Here is a 16,292-nt window from a genome sequence, read left to right as displayed (position 1 = left end):
TAAGAGGAAATTTAGAAACGCCATTCTGAAGTTCATGAACCATTGCTCTTGGAAGATGGACTTCTGAAAAATTCCCTTGATGGCTTTTAAGAGGCTGTGGATAACTTTATATTATTCCTGAAAATTTTCCTGAGTTTTCCATGTCAAATATTTAGTTTTATTACAGAGGGTTAGATAACTAAGATTGATTGAGCTCATCTTGTGTGCTGGGCACAATGGTCCTTTCACTTTGGTTTGCCTTTTGCAGAGTTATCCTGGGAGGCAGAGATGAGGGTGGCCGCCATGGGGAGGGACTTGCTCATAGCCAGGATTCACACTGGGTCCCAGCTTTTGTAAGTGTGGGGCTACGAGAGGTGATAAGTTCATGTATTGCTCTCTTGACTTTGTTTTCAGTGGGATTGTGATATATCAGATAAAATAATATATGTATATGTATCATATCTGCCTCTATGTAATATATTAACAAGACTGGATTTTGAAGCTGAAGCCCCAAAACTTTGACCACCAATGCAAAGAGCCAACTCATTGGAAAAGTCTTGATGCTAGGAAAGATTGAGGGCAGGAGGAGAAGGGGGTGACAGAGGATGAGATGGTTGGATGGCATCACTGACTCAACAGACATGAGTTTGAGCAAACTCCTTGAGATGGTGAAGGACAGGGGAGCCTGGCATGCTGCAGTCCATGGGGTTGCGAAGAGTCAGACACGACTGAGCGACTGAACAACAAAATGCACATATCTTGTGTGTACAATTACTTACTGCATCACAGTTTGCATGGAAACCAAAAATGGTCCTTTTCAAAGTAGTTGTCTTGAGGGGCTGTAGGCAGATGTCAGCAGTGGGTCTATACTCAGAAAGTATTGGGAACATGTAGTTTGAAGGTTTGTCATTTGGAGGACTGTTGAGAAATTAAAGCAAGTGACTCAGTCCAAACCGTATGGGATCAAAACAAGATCTGACTCCAGTGATAATAGTACTAATAATAGCTTTTATTTATAGCATGTTTACCACAAGTCAGGTGCAGACTCCTTTTGTTAAAAATATTTTTTTGATGTGGGCCATTTGTAAAGTCTTTATTTAATTTGTTACAATAATGCTTCTGTTTTACCTTTTTGGTTTTTTGGCCGCCAGGCATGTGGGATCTTAGCGCCCCGACTAGGGATCAAACCCACACCCCCTGCACTGGAAGGCAAAGTCTTAACCACTGGACCACCCTGGAAGTTCTATCAGGTGCAATTCTAAGTGCTTTCTATCAGGTAACTCATTTCATCCTCGTAACAGTCCTATGTTCTAAGTACCGTTATCACCACCCTCATCTTACATATGAAGAAGCTGAGGCACAGAGAGGTTGATTAAGTTGGTCCAAGGTCACACAGGTAATAAAAGGTGGAACTGGGATTTGAACCCAGGCACCACAGGCTGGGAGGTACCAGAGACTGAGAGGTTAACTGCTGGGTTAATATTCCAGTGATGGGCCTGCCTTTCTTATGGGTCTCATGAACAGGCTCTGGAGGTTAAGCACAAACAAGCTTTTGTTCATTTGTTGAAGGGATTTTTCTGAGTGGCTTGACAGGTTGTCAGGCACTGTGCTAGGGGAGCCAGGTTAGAAAGAGACATAAGCAAAGATTCCTGGCTTAAATGGTATCTCGGTTCAGGGTCACTGTATCACTGCTCCCCTTTTGATGAGTGGATACATCCCTCCTCATAGAAGTGAGGCTTGGTCATGTGACATGCTCTGGCCAATCAGATGTGTGCAGAAAGGTGTGCCTTCCTGATGGAGGCTTTGAGAGTCTGTAATGCTTTTTCTCTCCACTGCGGCAGGTGGAGGGCTTCCAGATGGCGGCTGCAGAGGGCACAGGAGACCCCCAGACCAGGCACGAGGAGCTTGGATGAGTCAGGGTCCCAGTGGGCTCAGCGGAGGAAGGTTTAACGAAGGGCGGTGGACAGAAGCAGGGCAGAGTTAGGAACCAACATGGGGCACCATTCAGGCCCAGTCCTGGCAAGAGGGGTGGAGGAGGGACCACTCGGCAGGGCTGTAGTGTAGGGGGACCCAGGCTCTGCAGTGTGGGGGGGGGGGCTGGGATTTCTACCCTGAACACTTCCTTCTTCTGCCTGCGAACCTCCTTCTGGTGCTTCCCACTGGCTGAACTCAGCTGACAGCCGGTGCATCCGGGTGCATGGAGCCCTTGGCTTGCCAGGTGCAGAGTGGGATGGAGAAGAGTAAGCCCTGGGTTGGAGTTGGGGGGAGGGGGCAACAGGAAAATAAGCCAGAGAGTGAGGAAGGGTCACGTGGGGGAGAGGCATGAGCTGGTGAGGGAGGGATTAGGGGGCAATCAGGGAGGATGGGGGTCCGTGCCATTGGCAGCCTTCGGGCTTTCTTAGGAGGGATGTGTAAAGCCAGTGGATTGGAGCAGATGTGCTTAAATATCAACATGACTCTCAGGGTGACGTCTCTGTGGGGGGCATGGACAGAAGCCCCCTAGCATGAGGGCTGGGACCCCAGAGGTAAAGGTCCTCCAGCAAACCCCTGCGTGAGGCATTTGCCCGGGCTACGTGCTGTGTGCCCGCCAGCCCATAAAGGACAGGAAAGAGAAAGGAGCAGAGCCGCTCAAGAGAGGATATTCTGGAACTGTTGATAATCAGGTCCCATTGTAAAGTCATACTTTGAGTTACAGCACTGAATATCTTTGTGCCAGTGGAAAACTTTTACAGACTGTCCCCAGCGAGCTCAGAATCCTGTTTGGATCTCAGAAGGTCTTAAAATAGTACCAGATGCTGGTAGACAGACTCCGAAGGGGCAGAGGTCATGGACTCACTGTGCCGGCCGCACCTGGGTGGGACGGCCCCGGCCACTCCCCCTCCCAGAGCTGGGTGCATGGAGGCTTTCTTGTCTGGTCGAGTTCCCCGAAGCGGCCCTGCAAACGTGGGAGGTGGGTCCAGCCTGACCAGGCACAAAGCATTGCCTGGCGTCTTCTCAGGCCAGACGGCAGCTCTTGGTCAGCTAGTTCTGGCAGGATGCCTGGGGGAGGGCACACTCGTGGGTTTTGGGTCCATCTCAGGTGGGATTCCGAGTGAGGAGGGAGGGCTGGGACTCAGCTTCCGGTTCTACCACTGTGGCCAGGAGCACCAGAAACCCTTTGCTGACCGGAATCTTTCTTTATCCCCTAGAGCTTGCCCTGGGGACAGATGGTTTGGGGCCAAGTGCTTCAAGGTCCTTGAGTCTCAGTCTAACCCCTGTAAAACGGGGATGATATACCTCTAGGGGTGTTGGGAGGGAGGCAAGGTGTCTAGCGCAAACTTGTGCTCTGTGAATTTCCTTCAACTCAGAATCAGATCTTTTTCTGTCTCTCAAAGGCCAGGAGGAAGGGGCAGAAGGTACTGCTGGCCCCGTTTGATAGGCAGTCAGATGAGAAGGCAAGAGGCTGGGTACTCTGCCTGAAGTGAGATCCATGTAGGATCCAGGTTTGACCCGAGAGCCTGTGTGCTCCTCATCACAGCAATATTTTTGTAATCCTGTCATCTGACCAAGGAGGTGTACACCTGCATTTTTGTTTGCAAAGGCAAATTAGTGCATTTTTGTGTTGTCTGAAAATAATTTGTTATCTCTTACTATTTATTCATTTATTATTATTTTTTAAGTTGTATGGTTTATGTTTACATCATTGGAATTTTATGTCTCTCCTATATTACCATTTATCCATTTTGGATTTTTAAGATATTGATGCTTTTGAACTGTGGTGTTGGAGAAGACTCTTGAGAGTTCCTTGGACTGCAAGGAGATCCAACCAGTCCATTCTGAATATCAACCCTGGGATTTCTTTGGAAGGAATGATGCTAAAGCTGAAGCTCCAGTACTTTGGCCACCTCATGCAAAGAGTTGACTCATTGGAAAAGGCTGATGCTGGGAGGGATTAAGGGCAGGAGGAGAAGGGGACGACAGAGGATGAGATGGCTGGATGGCATCACGGACTTGATGGACGTGAGTCTGAGTGAACTCCGTGAGATGGTGATGGACAGGGAGGCCTGGCGTGCTGCGGTTCATGGGGTCGCAAAGAGTCAGACACGACTGAGTGACTGAACTGAACTGAAGATAAATTCTGGAAGACTGTTTTGCCCTTTGATGGACTTCACGCTGAATTTGTTGATGCCCCACTTCTGGGCAGCAATTCCGGACTCTTCTTGAAAAGACCATGTCTCTGTGTCACGTTGTTCTGCTCCCAGGCCCAGCTCCTTGAAAGGTCACCTGTCTCTTCCTTCCTGAGAGGGCCCAACAGGGCCCCTTGTAACTGGTGTGCTTCAGAAAAGACCTGGTTCACCCCCTAGATAATTAATCAACCTTAGAGCATCAGCATCTTGACCCAGCTCGGTTACCAGTCCTTTGCTGGGTACCAAGGGGAGTTGGACTAGGTGGCTTTCCCGGGGTCTGCCCAGCTCCAGACGTCCTAGCATTCACCAGTGGACAGCAAGTAGGCCTCAAGGGCCAGGCCAGAGTCCTGTCTCTGGAACCTTCTGTCATATCATCCAGAGAGTCCTCAGATGAGAGCACCAGCTACCTGGTCTGCACAGGCCAGAGGCAGGACCCTGCTACTGCTCAGGTGGCTGTGAGGGTGGAAACAGGTGATGTGGTTGGAAGAGGTTTGCAATGGGCCAGGAGTCCATCAATCACACACTTCATGAAGGATGCTCCCTTTTGTGTACTAGGTCGGAATCATCTTCTAGGGCAGGCTTAGAGGTCCTCAGGCGGAACCCAGGATGAATTCCTTGTGAGAAGCTCTTTCTTTTCAGAGTGCAGCCTCAAGGGCCATGCTTTCTGAAGCTGCTAAATCCCGGGCGGGGGATTCTTGATATTCTTCATGGTTCCTTTGGGGAAGCCTCCGGGCTTCTGAATTATTGATGAATGTCTACATTATTAAAAGGTGCTATTTGCATTTGTTAGCTGAATTTGGAGCCCCTGTGAATAAGAAAGCTGCCTGGGGAAGCCAGCCTCACGACTGGTCTGAATAAGTGGGGGCCAGTCTGGGCTCTTTGGTGTTTGCACTCCAGCTGTACACAGCTTGTTTCTGTCTTCTCCCTTACCCAGGGGGCCTTGGAACTCCACTCTCCTCCCATGCTTCTGTAAGCCACACAGCCCTCCTGCAACCCGCAGTCCTCTTGGCTTCTTAAAGGTGCAACCCAGATGCCACCTACCCCAGGAAGTTCTCCCTTCCTTAGGATAGACTTAAGATAGCCACCCGCGTAAACTGGGAACAGAGACTGTCTCATCCCCTTGCATCCGAATGTTTCATGTACTAGACTGACCTTCGTGAGGATGAGCCTGTGTTTTATGTGCATCTCATTGTCTGAGAGTGGTACCTGATACCTCTCAGGCGCTTTCTGGGGGGTGTTGACTGCAGTGGTGGGGAAAGATTCCTTCAAGAAGGTAGGATTGGATTTGAGCCCTTCCTATAGTCTTAAGCTGAATTGAGACGAACTTTATTTGGCTGTGTGTTGTTCACTTAGTTGTGTCCGACTCTTTGTGACCCCATGGAATACTGGAGTGGGTAGCCATTCCTTTCTCCAGGGGATCTTCCCGAACCAGGGATGGAACCTGGGTCTTCTGTGTTGCAGGCGGGTTATTCTCTGGTAGCTCAGCTGGTAAAGAATCCACCTGCAATGCAGGAGACCCCAGTTTGATTTCTGGGTTGGAAAGATCCCCTGGAGAAGGGAATGGCTACCCACTCCAGTGTTCTGGCCTGGAGAATTCTGTGGCCTGTATAGTCCATGGGGTCGCAGAGAGTCACACACGACTGAGCGACTTTCACTATAATCTTAAGCATTGGTCCCCAACCTTTTTGGCACCAGGGACCAGTTTTGTAGAACACAATTATTTCACGGACTGGGAGGGAAGGATGGTTTGGGGATGATTCAAATGCATTACATTTACTGTGCACTTTATTTCTAGTCTAACGCTACTGCTGTTCTGACAGGAGGCACCATCCACACCCAGGGGTTGGGGACCTTGGGTCTAAAGAGTGCAGGGAGGGGGTGTGGGGAGGGGGAGTGCTGCTGGAGGACAGAAGCAGAGGTTCCCTTGTGGGTGCTGAGATGACTCCTCTCACTGCAGCTAGTGGTCTGAGTAGGGCTGGTGGGGATGAGCTTGGAGAGAGTAAAAGGCTGGCTTACTGATGCATTAACAGCCTGAGTGAGTCTCAGTCTTGAGTTTCACTGAGAGGAGGAGAGGGCGAAGATAAAGTGGGAGAAGTGCTCTAGATGCATTTGACAACCCAGTATCCTGGAAGGGAGAAGGAATAAGGGGACAGAGATATTATTTAAGTCTGGAAATCGAAGAGCGCTCATCCTTGACCCTGAGCACACATCTAGCTGACTCAACCTTGCCATTCCTCCGTCTGCAGGAAGAGGTTATGAAAGTGACGCGACCCTGCGCACGCTGGGAACTGGCAGGAGCATCAACAATACATCCAACACGCAGATGAACAGCCCAGGGTGTCTCTGGTCTGGGGAGAATTCTTAGTAGACCTGAGATATTTGCGAAATTGAAAGTTCTGGTTCCTGTCTACAGCCTCAAGGCATGGCCCCTATTCCTGCGTGTGAGAGAGATTTCCGACATGGATGTCTCCTCCGCACCAGCGACTGTCTCTCCTGAACAGAGCTTGAGGAAAGGTCATTACTGCTTGTCAGATCTTCACCTTCCTGTGTACCTCGTGCTTCTGAAAAATCCCGTTGTCCCTGGGAACCCGTGTTGGGCTGTCCTGGTACTTGTCAATCTTGGGGCCAGAGGTGGTCCTTTATCAGAGGTGTCCACCCACCTGGGAGCCTTTGCAAAGCATGCACCCCAGACCCCACTGAGGGCTAGAAGATGAGCTTTTAAAGGCCTTTGGGTAATTGAAGCTTTGAAAGTTGCTGAACTAACCAGTCATAAAAGCGAATACAGTCACTGCCCTCAAAGTAGCAATAGAATGTGAGGAAAGGATGTTTGCATTCCTCTCCACTTGCACCATGAGACCCAGTTCTGTGGCTTGATTGGTGTAGCTTTGAGGCCTTGGCCTGTGTTTATGCTGCCTTTGGTCTTTCTCTCTCTCTGAACAGACCCCAGAAACATAATAAAACATTGTAAAGCAACTATCATTATTCAGTCGCTGAGTCATGTCCGACTCTTTGTGACCGGATGGTCTGCAGCGTGCCAAGCTTCCCTCTCCTTCACTGTCTCCTTCAGTTTTCTCAGACTCATGTCCATTGAGTCGGTGATGCCATCCAATCATCTCATCCTCTGTCGTCCCCTTCTCCTCCCACCTTCAGCCTTTCCCAGCATCAGGGTCTTTTCCAGTGAGTCCAGTAAAAATTAATTTTAAAAAGTGGAGACACAGATGTAGAGAACAGATGTATAGTTACCAAGGGGGGAAAACGGGGGTGGGATGAATTGGGAGGTTGGGGTTGACGTTTACACACTATTGATACTTTGTATAAAATAGATAACTGATGAGAACTTGCTGCATAGCACAGAGGACTCAGAGCTCTGTGGTCACCTAAATGAAAAGGAAATCCGATAAAGACGGGATATATATATATGTGTACATCCAGCTGATTCACTTTGCTGTACAGCAAAAACTAACACAACATTGTCAAGCAACTAGATGCCAGTAAAAATAATTTTAAAACCAATAGAATAAACAGACCCCAGAGTCTGCTGTGTCCTCAGATCTCCCTGGCACCTTTATCCTAGCGAGGTCCTTTCCTGTCTGCCTGTCTCTCCCAGGAAAGAAACTTGGATGCGGTGGCCACGTATCACCTTCTAGATATAAAACCTTCCCTCGAGACTCTAGCCACAGCTGAGCTTTTCCTTTCCAGAATGGTCCTGATTCTTAGCCTTGCAGTCTCGCTGCGGGCTTCCTCGGGCTGTGTGCATAGCTGAGCCCCTGTGACATGTAGCACCCACAGAGCCTGGCCTGTGGCCGTGGGGCCGCCCTGGATCTGAAGACAGTTCATAGAAGGGCATCTCCATTGGCACCTAAACATAAGATCATCGACCCAGTCATAAAAAGGGAAATGGCAGTGAAAAATGCCTCTTTTCCTGTGAAGATCGCCCAGTGCACGAGGTGGTCGTGTCCTGGAGAGTTGGCAGAGCTGCTGAGAAGCAACTCTGTGAGTATCCATTGCTGGGGTGTGTGGGGGGGAATTGCCCTCCACGGAGCCACAGGGTGGGCACTGTGGCCCTTCCTAACCAAACTGCTTGTGCAGGTGCCTTTTGACCCAACAGCCTCCTGTGGGGATGGTTTCCCCAGAGATGTACCTGCAGATGTTTGTGCAAAATGAACAGTGCACACGATTGTTCACATTATGTGATAGGAGTGGGGTCGCCAGGTGCCTCGGTGTTAGAGAACCTACCTGCCAATGCAGGAGACATAAAGAGATCCCTGGGTTTGATCCCTGGGTCCTCCAGATCCCCTGGAGAAGGGAATGGCAACCCACTCCAGTATTCTTGCCTGGAGAATCCCATGGGCAGAGGATCCTGGGGGGCTGCTGTCCATGGGGTTGCAAAAGATCGGATACGATTGAGCGACTAACACTCACAGTAATATTAAGATGTTAGCAGGGATGGAGCTATATGATAATATAATTTGTTGTGGAGTGTGTGAACTCTCTGTACTATATTCAGACTTTCAGATTTTTCTATAAAATCTAGAACTGTTCTAAAGAATTTAAGATTATTTAAAAAGAAGCAGAAGGACTTCCTTGGTGGTCTAGCGGCTGTCCGATTTCCATTTGGAAAGTGTTGGAGGCATATGGTTATTGAGCATCCGCTGTGGGCAAGAGCCTGTGTTGCCAGAGCCTAGAAGCACACAGTGGGAGGAGAGTGGGTCTTGGGGGGAACCTGGGCTCCAGGAGAGGAGGACAGATGGAATCGCCTAAAGAACTAGCAGCCGTGGAAATGCAGAGCATGAGAGAGGGTAGGTGAGTCGTCCCAGTGGGAGGCTGGGAAAGGAAAGGGAAGGGCTGGATCTCTGGCAGGCTGCCTGGAAGAGGTGACCTGGGATTGACCTAGGATTTTGTGTTGGGGGGAATGGAGAGTGGGGGCTTCTGCTGGTAGAGGCTCAGGTTTACAAAGAGGCTGCAAGGGATGATGCCCCAGGGTGAGTAGCAGAGGCTTTCGTTAGGGGAAATGCTTGTGACCAGACTGTCTGAAAAGGGATGAGAGGTGGGGAGGAGGGAGGGAACACCAGGACAGGGAGGGGGTGAAAGAGAGGGATTCAGGGAGGGAAGGAGTGAGGGGCAGGATGCTGGTTATGCCTCTGACCCGCGTACAGAGTAGCTCACATCGCTGGTGGCCACTGTCCCCTGGGGTGTGCTGCGTGCCCTCCCTCCTCTGTCCTGAAGCCTGTCCTTTCTCTCCCTGGCTCCTCACTCCCGGGCCCCAGAAGCCTGTGAGCAGGCATCCTGGCCATTTCCAGTCCCATGGGCCGCCCACCCTCCTCTAATCCCAGTTGCCCTGTGCAGGCGTGATCTCACCCCATAGCCTGTTTACCCTGGCGCAGGGACAGGACGATCGGGTCACGTGGGGGCCCCTGGCATGCCAGCTGCATGAGTTGCCGGCTGTGGGCACAGGCGGTCAGGCGGGGAGGGGGGTTTGGTGAACGAGGGGGCATTCCTCGGGGCTGACTGTCCCGGCCCGCCTGGCAGGGGACCCCCTGCTTCTGGAGGCAGCTCTAGGGCGCTGGGCCGGCTCAGCCTTGCACCAGAGTGCTGAGTCATGGTCTGCAATGCAGCCTCTGAGTCACCCTACAGTCCTGTCCTACACAGACTTTGTGAGAGTCCTTTGTGGGAGTCTCCGGGGTCCGAGGGGGCACATGACCCTCTGTGCCGCTGGCCACCCTCCCGAGATCTCTTGCCCACCCTCTCACCCCTCCCCCCTAACCCCCGCCAACCCCCCATCACCTTACAGGCCCGGCCCATGTCCGCCTGGTAGGATCAGTTATGTCCTTTTGAGATCCAGAGCCCAGGAGTTTGACTCCAGCCGGCAGCTGAGTTACGGGAAAGAAGCGTGGGCAAGTTAGCAAGTCAGGGCGGGAGCCAACCAGGCAGAATCTGGAGGTGGGGAGGGCCGGGGCATCTGTCCCAGCAGAGTCACAGGAAGAGCGCACAAACTGCCCGTGTCTTGCGTATTTTGTGAGTATCTTGAAATGACCTTGAAAACCCACCCTGGGAGGGAGCATTGCATCAGTAACATCAGAACCAAGAGGGTTGTGTGCAGCTAAGTCCTGTCCAAAGATGTCAGGCTCTGTCCTTATACCCATTTCCTGGTGGCAGAAACAGAGGCTTTAGTAGAAGACACTTGCTTGGGGTCCACAAGCTAGAAAGTGGCGTGTCTGGAGTCTGAGCCCAGACCTCGGTTCTATGATTAGACTCCCCGAGTCAAGGTCATTGGTTGTGCTCATTTCATCCTCTCCTTTCCCTTTTTCTTCTCTCCTTGCCATGGAAGGCAGCTGTCAGCAGTGTTAAGGGGAAGCCGCTGTTAAGGAGAAACCAAAGTGGTGTTTGGAGTCCTGTCGTCCCTGGGGGCAAACTGGGCATTGTCTCCATCCACTGGGATGGAGAGAGAAGCCGGAGGCCTTGACAATGAGCACTCCCTGGGGTCTGTGTCTGGGAGGTGGAGAGGGGTCGTGGCTCAGTGCAAGGAGATGGGGGTAGCTCCTTGACTCTGAGGGGAAACCTGCGTTGAGGCTGCGGAAGCCCCCTGGGGTTCAGTTACTAGATGTACCCCGTTTGTCGGGGGGCTTTGGGAGGGTCGTTTTCTTTCTGCTGTTCTCAGTTATCTTTTGCACAGAGGAAGCTGGGCTAGATGAGGGAGTCTAAAGCATCCCCCCCACTTTTACCCTGGGGGCGGAGGGGAAGGGAAGCCGGGCATCTGCAAGAGGGTGAGGGGATTGGAATCTGCATGGGTAACAAGCTTCAGGTCAGCCCCTGAGATGCAGGTAGGACCTCCCTGTCTTCCTGCCCTTGGTGGTCTCAGCCAGCAAGGATGCTCAGGGCTGACCAGCTGCACGGAGAGGGTGTGGTCGAGTCTGTGTTTGAAATCTCTCACTACAACAGTCCATCTATTTCATATAAAAACTGGGATTTCTGGCTTTACTTGGGGTGGGTGGGTGGGGTCCTGTGTTCCCAGGGTCCCCTGTTGGAGCTGCCTGTATAGGCCCGGGGATTCTGAATCCAGGTGTTATGTTCAGAGGGTAAAACGCCAGGAGACTCAGGCCAGCAAGGTGGCTGTCAGCTCTCTGTGAACCTGAGGTCCTCGCCTGCAGCAGGTATGAGTGAGATGGGGAGCGGTGTTAAAGTGGATGCTGCTGGAAGAAAGGCCAGATGTTGGCGTGGGGCTTCTGGTCTTGACTGAAAGTGTCAGGGCGGTCTTTTTCTTTTTTTAAACATTTCTTTTTTTGGCTGGGCTGGGTCTCAGTTGCAGCTCACGGATCATCTATCTTCCTTGTGACGTGTGAAATCTTTTGTTGCGCCATGTGGGATCTAGTTCCCTGATCAGGGTTCGAACCGGAGTCCCCTGCATTGGTTACTACAGGACTTCCAGGGAAGTATCCCGGGGCCATCTTCTGTAAGGGAATGGTAGTGATAATGAGCTTCTAGAACTGTGGCTGGCCCGTACCAGGCGGCCAATGTTGTATGAACGTGAGTGAAATCTGATGTAGAGCATTTCTGTGAACTTGGGCCGCCACGCTTTTCCCCAACTCACTCCTACCTCTTTCTCCTCTTGCTACACCTGAAAACTCGTTTTTAATGGCACTTTTAAATGAAAGGAAAACTGAGTATGTATTTCCTCCCAGTGTTATCACGCCTGTTGGCAGTTGACTATCTTATTTTGGACAGTTTCAGGTAATGGCTTGGCTGCCCAACTACTTAACTGTATTCTTGCCTTCTTAGCAAATACAGAACTAAGTGTGGGCTCTTATCTTATTAGGAAGTGGAAGGAGAAATAAGAACCAGCATTTCCTGGATAGCCAACCTGTGCACGCATGGTGATACAGGTTATTTACTGAGGTGACTTGTAGGTTGAACAGCTTGGTCACGGTCAGGCAGAGTCAGAGTCAAAACTGGAGCATCTCTGTCTCTTGAGCTTGCTTTCTTCCCACTACCCTGGACTAGTTCTTCTCCTAAGTAACTAAATGGCCAATCTAGCACGGGCCATGATGCATAAGAAGCCCCGAGGCTGGGACAGAAATGTCCATAGCTCACCTGTGGACAGTTCTGATTCCTCACTGGGTCTTGTTCAGTATCTTTGTATTTCTCTCCGGATGGAGTTAGACATGTGATGCTGAACTTGGAGGCACTGGTGCAAAGTCAGATACAGGCCGGAGTGTCATCTGAGGTTGATCTTGGGCCTTTTTTTTTTTTTTTTAATTTATTCATTTGGCTATGCGAGGTCTTAGTTGCAGTGCTTAATTGCAGATCTTTAGTTCCATGTGGGATGACCATGTTCCCTGACCAAAGGTTGAACCTTGATTGCCCCTTGTATTGGGAGCTTAGAGTCTTAGCCACTGGACCACCAGGGAAGTCCCTTTGGGTTTGGTATTTATTGAACCTGCCTTAGCTTCAGTTTCCTTATCTGTGCAATGGATGTGATAGCACCTAGGTCAAGGTGGTTAGGATGAGCCTCTCCAGGATAAAGTATCTGGTACATGGGAGGCCCTCAGCCATCATTTCTTCATCCCTGCAAGTAATGCGTCTGAGTCACAGGTCCCTGAAGGGAGATGGCTTTCTCTCCCCTCCTTCCATGTGTCATCTCCCTCTCCTTAAGCTTGTATTATCTGGGTGTGGTGAGTCCTGGGACTGAAGCTGCCCTGCCAGCCAATCAGTGACATAGAACCCGTGAGCACCTCCTTTCACGTGGGGGCCGTGACTGGCTGGCAGCTGCCAGCGGTGACGGGAACTAGTGGGGCCCCAAGGGCTGCGGGGATCGGTGTGTGGGAATCTGGGCAGGGCTGCTGGATGGAGAGAGGAAGCTCAGAGTTTGGCAGTGGAGGCTGTGCTGCAGGACGCAGGCTCCTCCTGGCACAGTGGGTTCCCAGCTGTAGGCGCTGGGGTGCGGTATCAGACCGGGAACCGGCTGCTCCCCAAAGGCACCTTTGGGAGGCACAGGGAAGGCTGGGCATCCCTGCTGGGGGTGTTTAGGGAACAGATTTCTGAGGGCTTAGGAGTGGGGAAGGGCGTACCCGGGAAGGCTCACTGAGTTGGTCGCAGAAAGAAGAGGAGTTGATAACCTCCCTGTATTAGTGCGTGAGTTCTTACTCTCCTGCCGAGTTCACTTGGCTGTGTGATAGTGTCTCTCTCTCCTGCTATGTGACCTTCCCAAGAGCAGGCAGAGCGTCCTTCCCATTGAAACGTGTCAATGGCTGGTAACAATCACAGGCAGGACATGAACTCTGGGATGCTCCTGGAGATCTGTGTCCTCGCTGCCTCTGTCTGCTGGCGTCTTGGCAACGTCTTCATCTCTTTCTGATGGTTTCACTTCCCTCTCTTTTCTTCTATGCTTCCTTCTGACCTTCCATCCCTTTTTTCCTTCCAACCCTCCTTGGTGGCTCAGATGGTAAAGAATCTGCTGGCAGTGCAGGAGACCCAGGTTTGATCCCTGGGTTGGGAAGTTTCCCTGGAGAAGGAAATAGCAACCCACTCCAGTATTCTTGCCTGGGAAATCCCATGGATAAAGAAGCCTGGCGGGCTACAGTCCATGAGGTCGCAAGAGTCAGACACGACCTTGCTTGAAGGCATGGATGGACTCGGTCCAGAGGCCCACCTGTAAACATTGGTTCGATCTTTGTTGCCCAACAACAGTATGGTCTTGGTAGCCATTGGCCACTTCCTTTGCTAAGAACCTCCTTGTGGTCCTTTCCAGAAGTGAGCTCCTTTCGCATACATGCCCTTGTCCAGTTGCTGGACTGCTGAGTTAGCAGCTGCTGTGAGAAATACATGCCTTAGTGGGCTGAGGTGGGCCATGTCCTGGTGGAATAGCCCTGAATCTCCCCCTTCAAGCCCACCCTTACTTAAGCCCCACTCACAGAATTAGGGATGGGGTGGGGGGATACACTGGCAAGCAAATCTTTTTTCTTTTTTTTTTTGCCCCCACCAAACTTGCTTAGTGGCCAATAGTTTGGCCACCTGATGCGACAAACTGACTCATTGGAAAAAGACCCTGATGCTGGGAAAGACTGGGGGCAGGAGGAGAAGGGGCCGACAGTGGATGAGACGGTTGGATGGCATCACTGACTCGATGGACATGAGTTTGAGCAAGCTCCGGGAGTTGGTGACAGGCAGGGAAGCCTGGTGTGCTGCAGTCCATGGGATCTCAGAGTCGGACATGACTGAGCGACTGAACTGAAGTTTGCTTATTTGTAGAAATGGACAATACATACATCTTATAATCCTAACCCTTTGGAATAGCTACACTTCCCTTCCGACCCTCTTGTCCTGCTTACGATAGGTTTGTATCTCTACTCTGCTCACTTAGCGTTGTATCCTGACCAATCACCAGTGGTCATTCAGTTTTAAAAGCTTGTTTTAAGCACCTTTCCCATGTTTCATCACACACTTTTTCTTCCTGCTGTGAAAACGAGGAGAATCACAGCCCTCTCCCCATGGGACTGATGTGAGAGAGAGGTGAGGAAGGGCCGTCCGGGTGCCCCGCCTCGCATGGCACAGAGCTCGCGCTGCCAGGATTGCCGTCCTGGTCAGCTCAGCCAGGTTAGCACATCCGGGCATTCAGATCTTCTTCTGCTTTGCCTGCTATAACGCATAGACCTTTCCACATATCTCTGGCGGTTTTCCTGGCAGAGCCCCCAAAAAGGTCTGAGGAGTTTCATAGCATCGGGATAGAATCTGTCTTAACTCTCCAGGTATATAGCTCACCAGTCACCCCTCCGCACCTGGTGCTAGCGGTTACTGGGGCAACTCCTGGGGCAACTCCTGATGTGTGAGCATCTTAATTCAGGCAGCAAACTCCTTAGCGGGCATGTAGCTCTGCGATCCGCAAACACCCAAAACAAAGCCGTGTTCCTGTTGCTTTTCTTTGACGACTGTAATTGACCAGCTTTTCATGTGTCTTGCCTGCTTGTGTGTTCTCAACCAGTCATTTCCTTTGGCATGTTTAGCAGATTTTCCCCGCTCCCCGCCCATGAATAGGTAGGGTCTGTCTGGACCAACTTGTGGATTTTACAGATGGGGGACCCACTGGACTCTTTGTTAGGCATAAGGTTCCAGGAAATGACACCTCCTCCGTTTCTGTGGGGTATGGAATCTGCATCTGATTGCGGGAGGGAAATCATGCTTTACAAATGAATGCAGGGGCGCCTGTCTCCTTAACCTGGGCCCTTGCCAATTTTAAATATTCCTCCCTAAGTGGCATTTTCCGGGAGCTTCTCCTTTTTTCTTCCTTCCTTTCCTCATAAGCAAAATAAAAAATCCTGCTAACTTTCAGGTGTCATTGTAAATGTCAGCTCTTTAGAGACCTCCACCTGGAACCCCCAGATTAACTGCTGGGGGTGGGGAAGTTGGGCTGGCAACTCCTTCCCAGCGTTGGTTTGTAGGAGCATTTGCTGAGCGTCTGCTTCTGTAGACTCCAGGCACGCACCTTGTCTCTTACTGCATCGCATGTGTTCCCTCAGCCCCTCCTGCGGGGCTTGGAATGGATGCCCAGAGCGGTGAAATGCCTTGCGTGGATGCGGCTGACCCAGAACTTGACCGGGCATGTGAGCCCACCTTTGAGCTGGGTCCCCCGGAACCCTTTGCCTCGGCCGCCAGCCAGAGCTTGGCTTTGGTGTCTGGGTGAGCGGAGCAAAGGTCTGCTGGCGTGGCAGGGCTTTGTCCCTGTGCCCCGCTGGTATCGGTCACTCCAGGTTACTTTGGCTCAGTGAGGCCAGAGTGAGATCCAGGGGAAAGGTTGGGACTGGCCTCCCGGGGAGTGCCCAGTGACAGCCAGCCGTGCCCTCTGCTTGACTGCACTCAAGCCCTGCACCTGGCAAGGCTCCTGCGGGCCTGCCGTGGAAGGAGAAAGAAGCTTCTCTGTCACAAGCCGAGGCTTGAAACCAGCTGAGAACTCCGGTTCCACCACTCCTGTTCTGCTGATGGGAGGAGCCTAGGGTGGGGTGCGGATTGGTACTGGGGGAGGGGCAGGAGGAGGGAGAGGAAATCTTGGGGGTGGTCTGATAACTTCCTCATGGGCTGGAATGCTGGGTTCTCTCATGGGCAGAGCTGGGGGAGGCCTGATGGAGCGCAGAGAGCACCTGCCCAACTGGAATCCTG

This window comes from Ovis aries, chromosome 9, assembly GCF_016772045.2.
Source record: "Ovis aries strain OAR_USU_Benz2616 breed Rambouillet chromosome 9, ARS-UI_Ramb_v3.0, whole genome shotgun sequence".
In the NCBI taxonomy this organism is placed as follows: domain Eukaryota; kingdom Metazoa; phylum Chordata; class Mammalia; order Artiodactyla; family Bovidae; genus Ovis; species Ovis aries.
Note: the sequence above shows the minus strand (reverse complement) of the source record.